The 18,621-nt window shown below is 37.0% G+C and overlaps 1 long non-coding RNA gene across 1 annotated transcript; it reads left to right on the forward strand.

The window, feature by feature from the left end:
• The first annotated feature begins 13,094 nt into the window (after nucleotides 1-13,094).
• On the forward strand, nucleotides 13,095-14,693 carry LOC138737741 (uncharacterized). Its single transcript, XR_011341188.1, has 2 exons — nucleotides 13,095-13,340; nucleotides 14,235-14,693. It is a non-coding gene; the product is annotated as an uncharacterized lncRNA (long non-coding RNA).
• The last annotated feature ends 3,928 nt before the right edge of the window (nucleotides 14,694-18,621 follow it).

The following is an 18,621-nucleotide window of genomic DNA, read 5'->3' on the forward strand; positions in this document are numbered from 1 at the left end:
ACTTTTGCTCTTGCCACAGCAATATTTTTTTAATGCAGTATTGTGACCTCAACTTATTCCTCAAACAACTTTCCTGATCAATATTTCTCTTGGTTGATTGTGACTCTTGTTTGCAAAACATGGCTAATGTAAATATTCTTATATTACAGCATTAACTACAACCAACACATACTTAATTGAAATCCTGGAACAATAAAAGGCACTATTCTCTTTTTCTCAATTCATTAGATTTGATGAATGGAAGGAGTTTCACTTCCTGAACAATTATTTTGACTGACTTCATATCAATTCTGAATGTGAAATTAATTATTTTCCTGCTGTTGCCATGAGGCAGGTAAGCACCCCCCAGTTCTATTGAGGGTAATGATGATGATTCACTTTATTGACATTGTACCAGTAAATCAGTCATGAAATATATTCAGCATCGATTGGAAGTTAAAAAATAGTGCTGTAGACATTACAATAAAACGTGCAATTAAAACCAGCTACAGCAGGACCATTCAGCGCCGTAATTCAGTGTTCTACATAGTCATAGCTTGGTAAAAAAAATCTCTTCTTGAGCCCACTGGTGAGCGAGCAAAGGCTTCTGTAGCACCTGCCTGATGGGAGAAGAGTAAATAGTCCAAGATTCGGGTGTGATCCATCTTCGATAATGTTTCTCGCCCTGCTTAGACATCGTTCCCTATAGACATTTTCGATGATAGGCAATTGGATGCAAATAATCCATTGGGAATTTTTAACTACCCACTGGAGTGCCTTGTGATCTTGTGCAATACAATTCCCATACCACACCAAAATACCATATGTCAGCACCCTCTCAATTGTGCACCTATAGAAATCCAACATATCTTGGGACAGAGGTGTATCCTCCTCAAAAAGTAAAGATGCTGTTCTGCCTTTTTAAATCAGGATTGAAAAATTCAAGGACCAAGTGAGATCTTCAGAGATATGGACACCAAGGAATTTAAAGCTCGGTGAATGTTCCACCACAACTTCGTTGATGTAAATCAGGATGTGAATGTGGCTTCTGGCACACCTGAAGTTCACGATGGTCTCTTTGGTGTTCTGAGTGTTGAGTGCCAAGTTGTTATTTGCAGACCACAAGGCCAGGTACTGAACCTCACCCTATAGGCCATTTCATCATCCTCTTTAATCAGGCCTACCACCATTGTATCATCTGCGAACTTGATTATTAAATTTGTTCTCTACATAGGTACACGGGGGGGGGGTGGGGCATGGCAAGATGGCGTAGAGTCTAGACGTGCAATCTCGACCTCTCTGGCCAGACTTTTAAATACCTGTTTTTTAACCCTTTGTTTTCAAGTTTAAACTTTTAAAATTTTAGTTTAAAGTATTAAGGAATTATTATGGCCACTAATGGTAAAAAGACTAAACCTCAAGTTCATAAGAAGCTATATTTTCGAAGTGCTGAAGATTTGGGGCCTAGATGACTTGATACAGCCCCAGGCTCAATCTCTTAATTGTCTAAACCCCAAAGATTGCCTGTGGGGGCTGAAAACAAAATATCTATTGCTCACCAAATGAAGGATGGCACTTCCAATTCAAGATTTGGAAAGCCTTTCGATTTCAACGGAGGAAACGTGCAAGAAGACGTCTCCATTGTTGGAAATGCATCAGGTAGCATTTCAATCTGAAGAAATCGTTTTTCTTTGTGAATTGATGAAAAAACAATGAGATACGGGGGGAGACCAGCGGCGACCCCCTGAGGAAGTTGGGATGCCGTCGCTGGGAGTCCAGACTCGCAGTAAAACTTTTAAAATGCCTTCTGTTGAGCTGCAGCAGAAGCTGCAGTTACCTTGTTCTGCCACTATGTCAGAGAGAGCAGAGCTGAGCTTTACTGACTTACAGTGTAAGCAATTGAATGCAATTATTCAAGCTGTTATAAAACCTTTGTTGACATCTCAAAAGAATGAAATGGTTCATATGAATGCTGGTATAAGTTCAGAATTAAATAGGGTTAAGATACGTGTAGATGCATCTTATGAAGAATTTAAAAAATTTCAGACTGCTTTTTTGGACTGTAAACAACAAGTGACTTCTAATAGAAAAAGTGTTGAAGGTGGAAAAATCAGTCATAGAATTAGGAGAACATGAGAAGGAGCTAGAACGAAAAATAGATTATTTGGAGAATCAAAGTAGAAGGAATAATATGAAAATTGTTGATTTGTCAGAAGGTATAGAAGGACAAGATCCTCTTTGTTTCTTTAAAGATTGGATTCCACAAATATTAGGGCAAGAATTTTTCTCTGGAGGATTGGCACTGGAAAGAGCCCATAGAGCTTTAAAAAGAACACCCTCAGCTGGTCAACCACCGAGACCGGTAATAATTTGATGTTTGAGTTATTTGGATAGAGAAGCAATACTTCGACTTGCAATACAAAATGTGAGACAACGACAAACCCCATAGTTGATTCAGAATAGCAGAGTCTTTTTTTATCCTGATCTGAGTCAAGAGGTCATTCAATGTCAACGTCGATTCAATCCAGTTAAAGAAGTTTTGTGGCGTAAAAGTTATAAGTCTACTTTTCATTACCCTGCAGTGTTGAAGATGTTTTATGGAGATTATCAATTTCGGTTTTTTGAAACTGATCATGAAGCAATGATTTTTGCTCATTCATTGCCAGATATAAGAGGACAAAGACGTAGTCCACCATTATCTCCTAAAGAAAAATTTGGTAGCTCTGGAAACGGAAGAAATGGCAGAAACGGGAAAAACGGGAATGGAAAGAGTCTACCTCCTTCCGAAATGGGATCTTCGAGATTGGAATCTTTTGGATGAAAAGAAGAATTTTCTTATTCTATTTTTTCTTTTGTTATTATGATATTTTGATGCCATTGACTGTTTGGCTGGAGAGGGAGAGATTTGCACTAAGTTCATCAACCACTGGTGGGTGACCCACACCCAATTTTTGTTTAGGGGATTACTACCTTTTGGTAGTTTTTTTTGGGGGGGGGGAATTTTCTTTTTTTTTCTTTTTTTTTAATTTTAATTTTTTTTTAGTTTTTAATTTGTGATTTTTTTATTGGAGAGCCTGTATACATTGATTTGAGTTTTTATATAAAGATATTATTGGTATTTAGTAATAATAGTAGATATGTCAAAGTTGAGGTTTGCTACTTTTAATGTTCGAGGATTAAATAGTCAGATTAAACATAAGCGAGTCTTGGTGTATATTAAGAAAATGAAAACTGATATTGCCTTTTTACAAGAAACACATTTGAATGTGAAGGAAAGCGTGAAATTAAAAGGGGATTGGGTTGGGCATGTATATTCTTCTTCATTTAATTCTAGAGCTAAAGGCGTAGCAATCTTGATACATAAAAATTTATCTTTTGAATTACAATCAATGGAGGAAAAGGCAGGATGTATTCTTAAATTGAATTGTAAGATTTTTAGTGAATTTTGGACTTTACTTAATATTTATGCTCCAAATGCAGATGATGAAGTATTTATTTCAGATGCACTTTTATGTTTGGGTCAGGCTAATGATAATATTTTAGTTGGTGGTGATTTTATTTGTGTTTTGGAACCTTTATTAGATAAATCTCCGTTAAAGTTAAAAAATCCAAGATGGCAATTCAGGTCCAAGCGTTGATAAAAGATCTTAATTTAGTAGATATTTGGAGACGTCTTAAGCCGACAGAGAAAGATTTTTCCTTTTATTCATCTAGACATTAATCATTTTCAAGGATTGACTTCTTTTTAGTATCGGCACATTTACAAGGGAAAATACAACAAGCGGAATATAAAAGTAGGGTGATTTCAGATCATTCTCTGTTATATTTTACATATGAGACTTCTGAGAAAATTCATATAGCTTATCGTTGGAGATTTAATACAATGTTGTTAAAACATATGGAATTTATTGATTTTTTGAAAAAACAAATTAATTTTTTTTGAAAGAAAACTCTAATTCTGTTCAAAGTAAGTTTGTATTATGGGATGCTATGAAAGCATATTTGAGAGGACAAATAATTAGTTATACTTCTAAAATAAAGAATTGATTAAATCAGAGTCTTGAATTAGAGAAACAGATAGATGAGCTAGAAAAGGAATTTCAGAAAGATGCTACAGAAGATCAGAGAATAGAATTATCTAGGCTAAAATTGAAATATAATATTTTGCAATCTTATCAATTTGAATGTGTGATTAATAGGGCTAAACAACGGTATTACGAATGGGGAGAGAAAGCACATAAGGTATTGGCGTGGCAATTAAAGAAAGAACAGATATCGAGGACTATTAATGTTGTTAGACAGAATTCTCTTATTACTTATAAACTTTGTGAGATTAATGATGAGTTTTATTCATTTTATAAAAAGTTATATACATCTGAAGGAAAACAGGAAACTGGATCGATTGATCTTTTTTTTATCACAGTTGAATTTACCGATATTAGAGGATGGAGATATACAGGAGTTAGTAGAACCATTTACTGATTCGGAAATTAAAATGGCTATGATGGAAATGCCGAATGGTAAATCACCTGGTGTTGATGGATTTTCAGTTTAATTTTATAAAATTTTTATGATGATTTATCTACAGGGTTTGGGGATGTATTACGTCAAGTTGGAGAACATTATGAATTACCTGAGTATTGTTCTAGTGTTTTAATTACAATAGTTCCTAAAAAAGATAGAGATCCTTTGAAAGTATCTTCATATAGACCAATTTCATTGTTAAATGTAGATTATAAAATAATAGCTAAAATATTAGCGAATAGATTGGCTAAATTTTTACCAAAGTTGATTCATATTAATCAAACAGGTTTTATAAAGAATAGATATACTTCAGATAACATTTTGCATGTGATTAGTTTGATTAATAGATTTCGACAATCTTTAGATCATCCGATGGTGATATCCTTAGATGCAGAAAAAGCATTTGATAAAGTTGAATGGAATTTTTTGTTTTAAAGTTTTGGAGAAATTTAAGTTTGGTCCTTCTTTTATCGGTTGGATTAGGCCTCTATATAGTAAACCATATAGTAAAATTGATGAATGGTTTGATTTCGGAATCTTTTAAGTTATCTCAATCAATTCATCAAGGTTGTCCTTTATCACCATCTTTGTTTGCGTTAGTGATTGAACCTTTAGTACAGTTGATAAAACAAAATACACAGATACAAGGTATGAAAGTTTTAGATGAGGAGTATAAAATTAATTTATTTGCTGATGACGTATTGGTGTATTTAATAAACCCAGCTCAGTCACTTTTTCACTTGAAGGAGTGTTTAATACAATATGAATGTCTTTCTGGATAGAAAGTTAATTGGGAAAAAAGTGAAATATTACTGGTAAGTGAAGGAGATTATTCAGTTTATAAGAATATTATTAATTTGAAGTGGACTGATCTAATTAAATATCTGGGTATAATTTTGAATGTTAATTATCAATCTTTATATAAATTAAATTATGCTCTGTTAAATGAAAAAAATTAAAACTGATTTGATTAAATGGAAAGATTTACCTATTAATTTAATGGGAAGGATATATACAATTAAGATGAATATCTTTCTGCATATACAATATTTGTTTCAATCTATTCTGAATTTATTTGATAAATTTGTTTTTCGAGATTTAAATAAAATGATTAGGGAGTTTTTATGGAGGGGTAAATTTTCGAGCGTAGCTTTGAATAAATTAACTTGGAAATATGAGTTCGGGGGACTATGTTTACCACATTTTCAAAATTATTATGAGGCAGCCCAACTTAAATTTATTAGTTCATTGATGGATTTGGAACGGCCCCCTAGTTGGGCCAAAATTGAGATGGCAAATATCTCTGAATTTGAAATACATCAATTTTTGTTTAGATGGAATGTAAATTTGTTACAGCAACATAATGTGCCTATATTAAAACATTTAATGAAGTTATGGATAAAGAAAAATAAAATGATAGGCTCTAGGGGTAAATTATTGGCTTTGACTCCGTTGTATCAACTTATTTCTTTTTCAATACATAATCAAAGTTTATTGCATTGGAGATTTAAAGGTGTGAAAAATTTGGGAGATTGTTTTAAAGAGGATAAGTTTTTGTCTTTTAATCAGATGAGGGAAGATTTTGGTATTGATAAGAATTCTTTATTTCTTTATTATCAAATTCGATCTTTGGTAAAATATATGTTTGGTAGAAATATGATTTTACCTAAAATGACTAAATTTGAGACTTTTGAAGGTACCAGAGAAGGGTTATATTTCATCTATGTATCAAATATTACAGGATGGTATGGATAAAAAGGGTTGGGATAGATCTAAAATTAAATGGGAAGCGGATATTGGTTTTATTTTTTCTGAAGAGGATTGGTTAGATATCTGTTATGATAGTGTAACTAGATTGATAAATGCACGTTATGCAATGATTAATTACAATTTTTCACATCAATTATATTTGACACCTGAAAATTTTAAAAAATATGGTTTTAATGAATCAGATTTGTGTTTTAGATGTGGTGATATGGTTAGACAATATTTTTGGAAGAAAATTCAATCGATTTTAGAATATCTGTATAAGATTAAAATAGTTTTAGATCCAACAGTATTTTTATTGGGTAGTTTGCAACCTCTGAAAGGCTTGGGATTAGATAAATTCCAGCTTGCTTTTGTATATTTAGCTTCATCTGTAGCGAAAAAATGTATTGCTAGTACGTGGAAAGATACAAATATGATTGATATTAATAGATGGCATAATGAGATGAAATATTGTTTAATAATGGAAAAAATTATGTATGTTTCACATTATAATTATAATTTTTTAATTAATAAGCGGCTGTTATACTCAGAATGTTTACATTTCAATTTATATTGATTAGATTTTAATATGTATATTTAACTCTTTTTTTAATATTCTTTCTTTTTTCTTTTCTTTATGGCTCTCCTTAAGAGAGTTGGCTGAAGGGGGGGGGGGTTCTTTTCTTTTCTTTTTTTTCTTAAAAAGAAATGTTCATGTTTAATTGGTGTATATGTCATATATTATTTGTTTTTTGAACAAATAAATAAAGTTTTTAAAAAAATGTTAAAAAATTCATAGGTACACAGTCGGAAGTATTCAAGGTAAGAATAGAAGAAGAAAATATTGCCCAGTTTAACAGATTGAGGTCTATTACTTAGGAAATCCAAAATCCAATTACAAAGGGATAGGCTGATACCATGCAGATTAAGTCTGGTTATCAGCATTCAACATAGGATTTAGGGCAGAGTGAAGCACTGTTGAAATGGTATCCTCGTTTGACCTGTTAGTACAGTAAGCGAATTGATGAGAATCCATAGTGGCAGGCAAACAAGATTTCAGGTGAGATAAGACCAACCTCTCAAAACACTTTGAGATGAGCGGAATGAGTGCAACTGGACAGTAGTCCTTTAGACTCATAGCAGGAGAGCGCTTTGGCACAGGCACAATAGTGACAATCTTAAAGCTCGTTGGAACAATTTGCCTAGGCTAGGAACAGATTGAAAATGCCCGTTAAAAACCTTTGCCCACTGTTCAGCACAGGCTCTAAACACACGGCCAGGTATACCATCTGGACCAGCTGCCTTCTGTATATTCACCTACTCAGAGTAGCCCACACATCAATGATGGAGATTGAGAGAGGTATTTTCATCAGGTAAAAGATCCACCTTGAACATGACCTCCTTATTCTCTTGGTCAAAGCAAGCATAAAAATAGTTGAGCTCCTCAGAGAGGGGAGTCATAACAAGAAGGAGGCACAATACTGGATGATTAATAGTCTGTGATAATCTGTATGCCCTGCCACTTGCACTGAGGGTCCAAGGATATGAAATGCACTTCGATCTTTTGTTTATACCTGTGTATATATTTAGACTGAGAGATTCCCTTCCTTAAGTTGGTCCTGGCTAATACATAAGTCTCCAGTCTCTAAATCTGAAGGCTAAATCTCAGACTTTGAATCTTACTGTTCATCCAATTTGATTCACAAATATTTTTTATTTTCTTCTGTGATAGTACTCCATCCGCACACTTGTTGATATATAGCAATCTAAGAATCTACTGTAGCATGAGCAGAAATAACACTCCAGTCTGTATGTTGAAAATGTTGCTGAAGAACAAAATCAGCCACCCACCACCCCCCCCCCCCCCCCACCCACCCCAGCCAAATCTTAATCGTCTTTGTTGTGGGCTTTGCCCGTTTAATGACTGGGAAATATAAACAATGAAAGATGGACAGACTCACCCAAGTGAGGGAGGGTAGTGGTTTTTGTTTAAACCTGATCTAAGGTTTTATTACCCCTTGTGTTAAACGTCACATCTTGAGAGAATATTTGAAGCTCAGTACGTATGTTACAGTGATTAAAGTCCCCAGCCACAATAAAGGCTCCATCTGGATGCAATGTCTGCAACGTGCTGATACCAGCACTGAGATCTTTCATGGCTACTTTGGCGATCACATCCGGAAGTACATAAACTGCTCTCTTGATTAAAAGGTCTGCACTTAATAATCAGGTATTCCAGATCCACAGCAATGATAGAGTTAGTGCACCATAAGCGACTCATATAGATGAACAACCTGGCTTCTTTGCTTTTTCCTGTTGCTGCAGCCATTCTGTTAGCCCTGAAAACCATTTTACCTTCCAATTCCACCACCTTGTCTAGTACCCCACTATTAAGCCTCAGAGAAAAACTTTACATTACAGTCCATAAGCCTTCTCTGTGTGAGGACCCAGGCCTTCAATTCATCCAGCTTGTTCACCAGAAACAGAGCATTAACAAGGAAAATTCTCGGTAACACTGGCCTGAATGGTTTTAGTTGTAACCTGGCACACGGGCCACCATGCTTCCCCCTGTTATTGCTTACGATTCGATGCCGACACCAAACCCTTCCAGTAGGGGTGAATTGAACGTAAGTCTGTGGTGTCCATTCTAACTCCAGAAGGATTTGATCAAAATTGAATGAGCTCTGTGAGTGATCCTGACCTGCATCACTGCAGTACTGATAAACTTCCAAAAGCGACTGCCTGCTGTAGCTGTAATATGCACAGTTAAATCTAACATACACACAGAACACTAGCAAGTAACCTAACACTATTTACCAAAATCCCTTCGGAAACTAATGTACACGTGCTGCCATCTTTGTGTAAAGCAGTCATGTCAGCATGAATATTGGAGCAAAAAACAGCAGATGCTGCGAATCTGAAACAAAAACAGAAACTGCTGGAAGAAGCCCTCAGCAAGCCGGACAGCATCAATGGGGAGAGGAATGGCGTTGAGATTTGGAGTCATTGATCCTTCATCATAATAGGAAAAGTGAGAGAAAGGGAGGGAGGGTTGAGGCTAGTTTAAATTGTAAAGGTAAGAGGATGCAGAGAAGAAGGAATGACAATTTTACACCCCGTCATAAACCCTCCCTCTGCTTTCTCTACGCTTCCCCTCTATATAATGAAACATGCTGGTTCCACTATTTTTCCAGTACTGACAAAGAGCTCGGAAGTGAGTTGAAGCTGTCTAAACTTCTAACTACTTCCAAAGTTTTATTTTGTAGCAATACCATTTTGGATCATGTGCAACAATATTTATCATTTTTTTCACTCCATTTTGATACTAATACTTAGCGATCAACTGAAGAGCTATAATCAGAGCAAAAGAGATGCAGAGAGTTTTGCCTTGACGGTTGCGGTAAGATGGAAATACAAATTGGTCCTTCATCGCTTTCCATTTATTTCTCATGTTCAGCTTTGGGGAAGCAGAACCTCTTTCTTAGCGCCGCCAATTTTAATAAGAACCTCTAACATAGTATCAGACATCTGCACCATTCTGGCCACTGATGCGACACATCGCGCCACATGCTTTCAGATACTTCCTATTGAAAATTCAATATCCCTTTTAAGAAGCACAGGCAGGCTTTAAGAAGGAGTAGGTATATTACACCTAATAAACAGTGAACAGCCGACAAGCAAGCAGCTCCCCACTTGTATTTATATGAGTCTCAATGTTCATTTCTGCTTCTGCTGATGTCATCAGGGAGGCAGACTGGAAGCATTGCCACTGCAGTCTAATCATTCTCTTTGTTTTTCATAATGTCTAGATAATAAATGATTGTAAAATATTGTAGGAATTAAAAAATGAAAATTGTGACATTTACTACTGGTATTTTAAAGAGCTATATTGCTATATACCTGGCAACCATTGAGTAAATGCACTGCATAGAACAATGCCATAAATATTCTGACTAGTTTGAAGATATTCCAGTTGGAATCGGAGTCTGAAAGAAAGTACGGCAAAATTAATAGAAAATTGTAGGGAATATTTAATGGGTTACATTGCATCCTTTTGCAGCAATGATGTAGTGTATCAATCAAGTCCGTGGTGATAATTGCTTAGTGTTATTTAATTAGAGAGAAACACAAGGGTCTGCAGCCTCTGTGACTGTAGTTAAAACATACAGAAATGCTGGAGGAACTCATCCAGTTTTGCAGCATCCATGGAAGGTAAATGACGTTTCGGGCCTGAACCCTTCTTCAAGAAATAAGCAAAGAACAGGAAGGCTTAAGAATAAACAAGCTGAAGGGTGGCTGGAGGAGGAGTCCAGACCAACAGTAGGTGTTAATTGGATAATAAGAAAAAATGTGAGAATTGATTTTGACTCTGTGAAAAGACATAGAGGGAAAGGGGAGATAGAGCTGGAAGAAAGGCAACAAGGGGAAGAAAGCCAGGGGGGGGGGGGGGGGTTGGTGGGGGTGTTTAGTTGAAACTGGAGATCGTTATTAATGCCATATGGTTGGAGGGTGGCCAAATGGAAGATGAGTTGCTGTTCCTCCAATTTGTGGGTGGTCTCAGTCCGGCAGTGGGACATATCAGCAAGGGAATGGGATAGGGAATTGAAATGGGTGGCCATGGGGAGATCCATGCTATTGCAACAGACAGAGCCGAGGTGCTCAACAAAGTGATCTCCCAGTCTCCCTGATGTAGAGGAGACCACAACAGGTGCACCAGATGCAGTAATTGACCACTGATGATTCACAAGTGAAATGTTGCTTCACTTGAAAGGACTGTTTAGGGCCCAGAATGGTGGTGAGGGAGGAAGTGTGGATGCAAGTGGAGCATCTCCTGTGGTCACAGGGATAGGTGGCAAGGGGATGAGGGAGCCATGGAGGGAGCAGTCCCCTTGAAAGGCAGAGAGGGGAGGAGAGGGGAATATGTGTCTAGTGGTGGGATCACGTAGTAGGTTGTGGAAATGGTGGAGGATGATGTGTTAGATGCAGAGTCTGCTGGGGTGATAGGAGAGAACATGTCCCTGTTGTGCATGGGGGCAGAAGGGGCCAGCACAGATGTGCAGGTAATGAAGGATATATGGATGAGGGCCGAGTTGATGGTGGTAGAAGGAAAGCCACGTTGTTTTATTTCTGATGATCTGGCTTGGAAGAATTCATCCTGGGAGCAGATGCAATGGAGACAGAGGAATTGAGAAAATGAAATGGAATCCTAATATGGGGTGGGGTGTAAAGAGGTGTAGTCAAGGTAACTGTTGGATTTGGTGGGTTTGTAGAAGATGTCTATCAAGAATTTGTCTCCTGAGATGAAAACAGAGAGATCAAGGAAAGGGAGGGTGATGCTAGAGATGGACAAAGCAAATTTGAAGTCAGGGTTGTGACAGAATTATGTTATTATTAATCTTAATGAAAATGATTTATATATTTCTTAGCAAAGACTTTGTGGGTAGACAGGGACACACGCAGTCCTCACAAACCCTTTCTGTATTTTGAAAGTCAAAATGTCTGCTAAACCATTGTTTCCTTAAGCTGTGTAAACATCCATAAAACCTGAAGTGGTTCTTCATTGAAATGTTGAAGACAATGCTGTTTACTCAGAGAAGCATGTGTGAACACAAAGACAACTTTTGATTCAATAGCCAGCAGAGAGATTGGAGGCATTGGAAGAGAAGAACTTCATATAAAATCAGCAGTGAGGTCATATCACATGATAAAAGACATTTGAAATGCTGCATTTTATTAACTCATTGCAGTCTGGTAAGGTCCCTGGTCTCAATAGCTTTCCATTTATTGATACCGCATTTACATTCTGTTTTTACTCAATCCTTAGTTACTGGGAAGTTGCCAGAAACTTTTCATAAAGCCTCAATTTTTCTTATTGCTAAAAAGTATTAAGACCCATTAGACTGTTCCTCCTACTGACCAATTTCCCTCTTAAATATCAATACCAAGATACTGTCTAAGATTTTAGCTCATAGATTAGAGAATATCATACCTTTAATCATTTCTGGGGATCAAAGTGGATTTATTAAGGGATGTTACTTACAATTTAATATCCATCATTTGTTAGACATTTTTTATTCTTCTACGATTTCGTCCTCTGAATGTATTATTTCCTTAGATGCTGAAAAAGCCTTTGATAGAGTAGAATGGAAATACTTACTCAATGTGTTATAGAAATTTAATTTTGGTCCCCAATTTATAAATTGGTTAAACAGATATATTTATCTCTTACAGCTTCAATCTTTATAACTCAATTAAATCCAAACCTTTTAAATTGTATCATGGTACCAGACTGAGTTGTCCTTTAAGTCCATTATTATTTAATTGTGCTTTAGAACCTCTAGCTGTGACTTTTTGGCAATCGGCTTATATCTCAGGAATCACAAGAACAGGAAGCATTCACAAGGTGTCTCTCTATGTAGATGATCTTTTGTTGTATAAATCAAATCCTGACTGATCGATTCCATCTATTTTATCACTTCTTCATCAATTTGGGAAATTTTCAGGATATAAATTGAATTTGCAGAAGAGTGAGCTGTTTGTTTTGGGTTCTTCCTGCTCTTTAGATTCCTTTTAAAATAGCTAAAAATCAGTTCAACTATCTAGGTATTACTAGGCTTTTTTTTAATGTGGCAAAGCCGCAGTGAGGGAGCTCAACAAAAAAACAGGTGAATTTGCCTTTTTATGGAGAAGGCCTGTAAATTTGATCCAGCGTTGCTTTCAACTCAGCAGCGTCAGGAGCCATCTTCCAGAGCTGAGGGAGGTGGGGTGAGTGGTGCAGTAGATGTCGCCGTGACATCATACATTCGCACCGAGAACGGAAAGTGGCCTATACCCAAAATGGTGACCAGGTAAGAGCACTGGTGGAGGTCTGTTCAAGCAGTCTTAGGCATATCTCCTGTGCAGCTATGTTAAGTATATGATTTTAAAAATTGCACTCATTGTGACATCATCAGGCTCACCCCTTCACAGCTGTTTTCAGCAGCATTTACTTCACAGAGGAGGTGGAGCGACCTCGCTCACCTCTGAATGTACCCCCTTAGGCGGTTCAGAGCTTGCCTGCTGAATTGGCCCTTGGAGCTTTCTTCAAGGTAAGCAAAATGATGTAAAGGAGGAGAATATGCTATGTTCTTCTCTTTCAAATGTTTGGGAAGGGATATTTCGTACCTTGTCTTTAGACCGTAATATTAATTTAACTCCAAATCCTTTGATTGCTCACTTTGGAATAAGTGGGCCATCTGGTTTAAGTCTGACCACTTCACAATCCCATGTAGTTGCCCTCACCACAAGAAAGGCCATATTAACGAGGTGAAAAGATGCTGTCCCTCCCACTCATCATCAATGTTTGTCTGATATGATGACCACTTCCCTCTTTTTATATCCTTCCTGCTTTCCCTTATTTCCCTGGCCCCATTCCTCATTCCACCTTTTCCTTTTTCTTTCTCTTACTTGCCTGTCATTCCTTCCTCTAGTTCCCCACCCCTTCTTTTCCTTCCTCCTGCCAAAATGAATCCTTGCAGCCCTCTGTTCCCCTCTCTCCATCACAGCACCTTTCTTTCCACCTCTCACCTTTTGTCTTTATCATCTGCCTGCCTGTTCTCGGCCCCACCCTTTTATCTGGACGTCCACCTGCTTCTTGCCATTCCTGATGAAGGTTCCAGCATGAAATGTCGACTGTCTATTGCCTTCCATGAATGCTGCCTGACCTGCTGTGTCTCTCCACTACTTTCTGTGTTGAACTAATATATTCAGATTTTACATTTTTATTCATTGCCATCTGCTTCCTGTGACTTGAAGGAATAAATTACTGGAATGAGCATTCCCAACATTTGTTTTAATGTGTGGCTGAAAAATTCTGGGGTATTCAAAAATACCCAAGACAAGACAATCACCTCTGCTCCCCATTGTTTTCTATCCTAGCAATATTGTCTTTGGGATTTACAAAAAATGTGACAATGTTGGTCAGTATTTGTTTGTTGATGCAGATAAATGGATCCAAGGTCAATCCACAGGGTTGGGAGAGTGGCAGAGAGTTTTTTTTTCTCCCTCCCTCATTGCTGCGATCAACTGGGATAATTGTCTGAAGAATGCATTATTGAGGGCCACTTCCAACCTGCACACAGCATCTTTCAGCTGCTCCTGTTGGGAAAGATACAGGAGTAGCAGAGCCAGCTCCACCAAGCTGAGGAAAAGCTTCTTCCTACGGGCAGTGAGAATACTGAACGACCAAAAGAACTGCTCACACTATCTGAAACTCTCACCGTTACAGAACAATATTTATTTTTTTGTATAAATGAATATTAATCTGCATTATTTATTGTCTATGTGTTGTATGTCTGTTGTGTGTCTACATGTTTTGCACTGAGGACCAGAGAACGCTGTTTCATCGTGTTGTACTTGAGCGATCAGATGACAATAAATTTGACAGCACATTTGTAATTGTATTTAAGTGTGGTTTTATTTATTGCAGTTAAAGATAATAATTATAAACATAGTGGATACACCCATGGCTCAACAGCTGCATCTTGTTGAAAAAGGCAGCTCACCATCACCTTCTCAAGGTCAATTAGTGAAGGCGGTTAAATGCTGGCCCAGCTTGTGAAGCCCACATTCATTGAATGCCAAGAAAATTGAGGATCTTTGCACAAGTCCTTTTCAGAAATAAAATTTTACTGGAAAAAAGGTACTTCACCAGAGAGGGAATTTTAGAAATGGGCATAGATTTGCATGGTTGGAAAAATAATAAGCCTGACAACTTATCCCTAGGATACTGCACAACTGTTTCACTTAATAATAACTATAGATATATTGTTTTCTCGTAAGAAGTAGACAATGGTAAATAACACTGACAAATAATTGGATGCTTGTGGGGAATTTGTATAGAGCAGCAGAGATTTGTACTTCATTGTCAGCACATTAACAGCACAAAGGTGCAGCGCACCACTCTTTAAATCACAGCAGCTGCTACAATGCACTAATGTTAAATACCTCTCTCTGCTATTTCACACTATTACCCTATATTTTTTTTAATTGGTTGAGATCTCCAGTGAAATATTGGGGGTGTTTCTACTAAGCCGGGAAAAGCGCGGTGATGCGAGGTAATGCGAGGTGAAGCACGGTGATGCACGGTGACACCTCGAATCTGGCCACACTGTAAACACATTCGGTTGTGGCCGATGTGCAGCGATTCGAGGTGCTCCGGCGTCCTACTTTTGAGGTGGCCAATGCGGGGTGATGCGAGGGACGACCTCGCAGTGGAAACACCGCGGGTGACTCACCGGAAGTCACGATTTTTCACCTGCGGTTTTCAATTGCTCATCGGACTTCCTGGTCACCTCGCATCACCCTGCATCACCTCGCATTCCTCGCATCGCCTCGCATCGCCCTGCATCACCGCGTATTCATCGCTCGGTAGAAACAGTTCGGGTAGTCCTAAAATGCGCGGTGATGCGAGGGACAAAAATCGAGGTGATGCGGGGTGATGCGAGGTGTCCTTAGTATAAACACACACAATGAGAGGAGAAATCCACCCCTGTCACATTGGAGGCGGGGATGTCATGTTGAATTTAGAAGGTTATATAAAATAGACAATTTTGAGGCTATTCACTACACTTCTCTTTCACTTTTCATTTTTAATGCGTGTTTAGACTAAACATCAGTCATAGTAATTTACCAGCAATAGCAATAGAGTGTGACAACCAGAACAAATTAATCTTGTTCAGTTAATAGTGGAAAGATAATGCATTAAACAAAATTACAAAATATATTGTATTCTTTCATTTTGAGGAAATGTTTTCTAAGTATCAACTGATCGCTGAAATGTACAGCAGCATAAAGGATAGAGGTGATTGTTAAAATTTGGTGAGGAATAACCAAATATCACTTTGACAATCAAACACTGTCACTCCACCTACTTTATTAGAGTCCATTGACAGAAACATGATTTTATGAGTAGCTTATATTTTCCAGTATGAGGCAATGAAATTAAAAATATACAAGCAAGTTAAAGCCTGAAACAATGTCTTGCTGAGTGCATAGTTGTCGAGAAAAAAAAAAGACCCAATATGATTTCTCTTTGGTATGTATAAAGTGCACTACACCAACATGGTGAGTGTAGGACTGCTCATGAAGAATGCCTTTTTTCAAACTTGACTCTATTTCTAAGATGTGCACTGAGGCCAAGGATCGTAAGAGATAAGGCGTTATAAGCCAGCACCACAGAAGGGATAGGGGAGGACTTGAATAAGAATTATGTTTGGTTTGGAAGGATATATAAAATTTAAATATGCAATACTTCCTAATTGTGTGACATTCAGACAGCCCAGAGTTATGAAATCATATAACTGAAGTGGGTAATTCAAAGAAACAGGACATCTGAAGATCTGATAAGAGAAGAAGCTTAAGCACACATCAGGGCATCTGAAGAAATGAAAAAAATTCAGCATTTTATTGCCACCATCAGTCAGCGGTGGAGGCAATAAAATGCTGAATGTTTCTGGCTGGAGAATTTGTTTGATCAGAAGGGTTTAAAAAGGGGGATTCCTTTGTTTAGTTTGGAGTTCAACGGAGACTTGGAATCGTAGGACAAGTGCTAAAAGTCAGTGCTAACAGGCTGACACAAGAGATAGAGCGCAATAGAAGGAGGTAAAATACAAAAGTCTGCAGATGCTGTGATTGTAGTCAAAACACATAAATCTTGGAAGAACTCAACCGGTCTCGTAGTGTTCATACGAGGTAATAGTATACCTGCTTTTTGCTACACCTTGAAATATCGGTAATATATCTTTAACTCCTATGGATGCTGCAAGATCATGCAGTAGAAGGACGGCTGCTAAACCAGGGGTTCCCATACCATTGAATTGGAGTGGTTGATAAGTATTTTTCTTCTTTATTTTGTTGAAACACTTGATGAGTAGTTTAATATAATTTTTATGTAATCACCTTAAGGTAGTTTTTAGTCTTTATCATGCGAATAGCATCTCCTTCATTTCTGACTACTTCTTGCTGCTTGATCAGAAAAGAATCTCTGTAGCACAGAAACAGGCCAGTTTGGCCATTCTAGTCCATTCCGAACACCTTCTCCCACCTAGTCCCATTGACCCACACCTGGCCCATAACCCTCCACACCTCTCTCATCCATATAACTATCCAACTTTTCCTTAAATATTAAAATTAAATTTTAAAATATTTTTATTATAATACTGGAATCTCTGCTTCTGAAGAGGTACAGACAGGAATTGAAAGAAGGGAAATCAGCATCTGAAAGAGAAAGACTTTTTATTTCCATTGTTTGGTTTATGTATCTTCTGTTGAAATAAACCTGCTTTAGACTGTATTTAGAATTGCATGGCGAAGTATAGATTAAAGTATGAAGCTTATTTCACCTACTGATTTTTAATCTACTTTAAATATAAACAGATCAACTGTTTATGGATAACTAGAAGCAAATGAGTAAAAATATAAATAGATAATTTCATTTCATTTTCAATGGATCTTATGAGCATCTGAATGGCTTCAACAATTTTACTCCCTGGTCAAAACATCTGATGGATCATTTTTGTGTTTAGGTTGGACAAGATTGAATGGGTAAGAACTGGTACAAATTTAACAAAAATAAATTCAGGCAGAAAATAGCACAATGTACGTGTGGAGTTAAATTTACATTGTTTACATTTTGAAAGGCAACTCAACCTATTAGTATTCTACGTCAGCACCAAGTTTGATTCTGAGAAATTTAAACAAAAAGGGTTTGGAGAGATTTTGCAGATCTATCCAGATAATGAATATATTAGGTCTAAAATCTTTCAAGATCTCAATTCCCCATTGATTCCATTAAATAAAAGAAAATTAACAAAAGATCAGAAAGTTAATTCCACTTTAGTGTAAACCAATTCAAGATGTAACAGTACAAAACAAAAGAAAGTGCAGTTGTTCAACTCACTAGGTGTCAAGGTGACACTTAAGAGATTGATTTTCACTGTGTTGGAATGGTCTCAGTGAAATAAAATTAATTTTAAACATATTGGTGTCAACGTTCAACTTTTTTTTGTTCTTGTATTAACAGTAGATTTTGAATAGAGTTGAGTCAACCATTGCAAAACTTCCGAGATTTTAAAACTTCAGAGATTTGAGTTAAAACTCAAAACCTTTCTATCTTTGTTTTCCAGAATCTCCTATTCAGGACTTATTTCTCCCAAATTAAGTGATGGTCATGAATCTGATCATGTTCCCACTTGAAATGGTGAGATTCCTCTGATATTGAAAGAATCATCAAATTACATTAATTTTCTTAGATGCCCAAGCACTGCTAATAACATTTTATGTAACATTCTCATCTCAAATACATTTAATTTACGACCAACAAAAATGACA

This window comes from Narcine bancroftii, chromosome 6 (genome assembly GCF_036971445.1).
Source record: "Narcine bancroftii isolate sNarBan1 chromosome 6, sNarBan1.hap1, whole genome shotgun sequence".
Lineage (NCBI taxonomy): Eukaryota > Metazoa > Chordata > Chondrichthyes > Torpediniformes > Narcinidae > Narcine > Narcine bancroftii.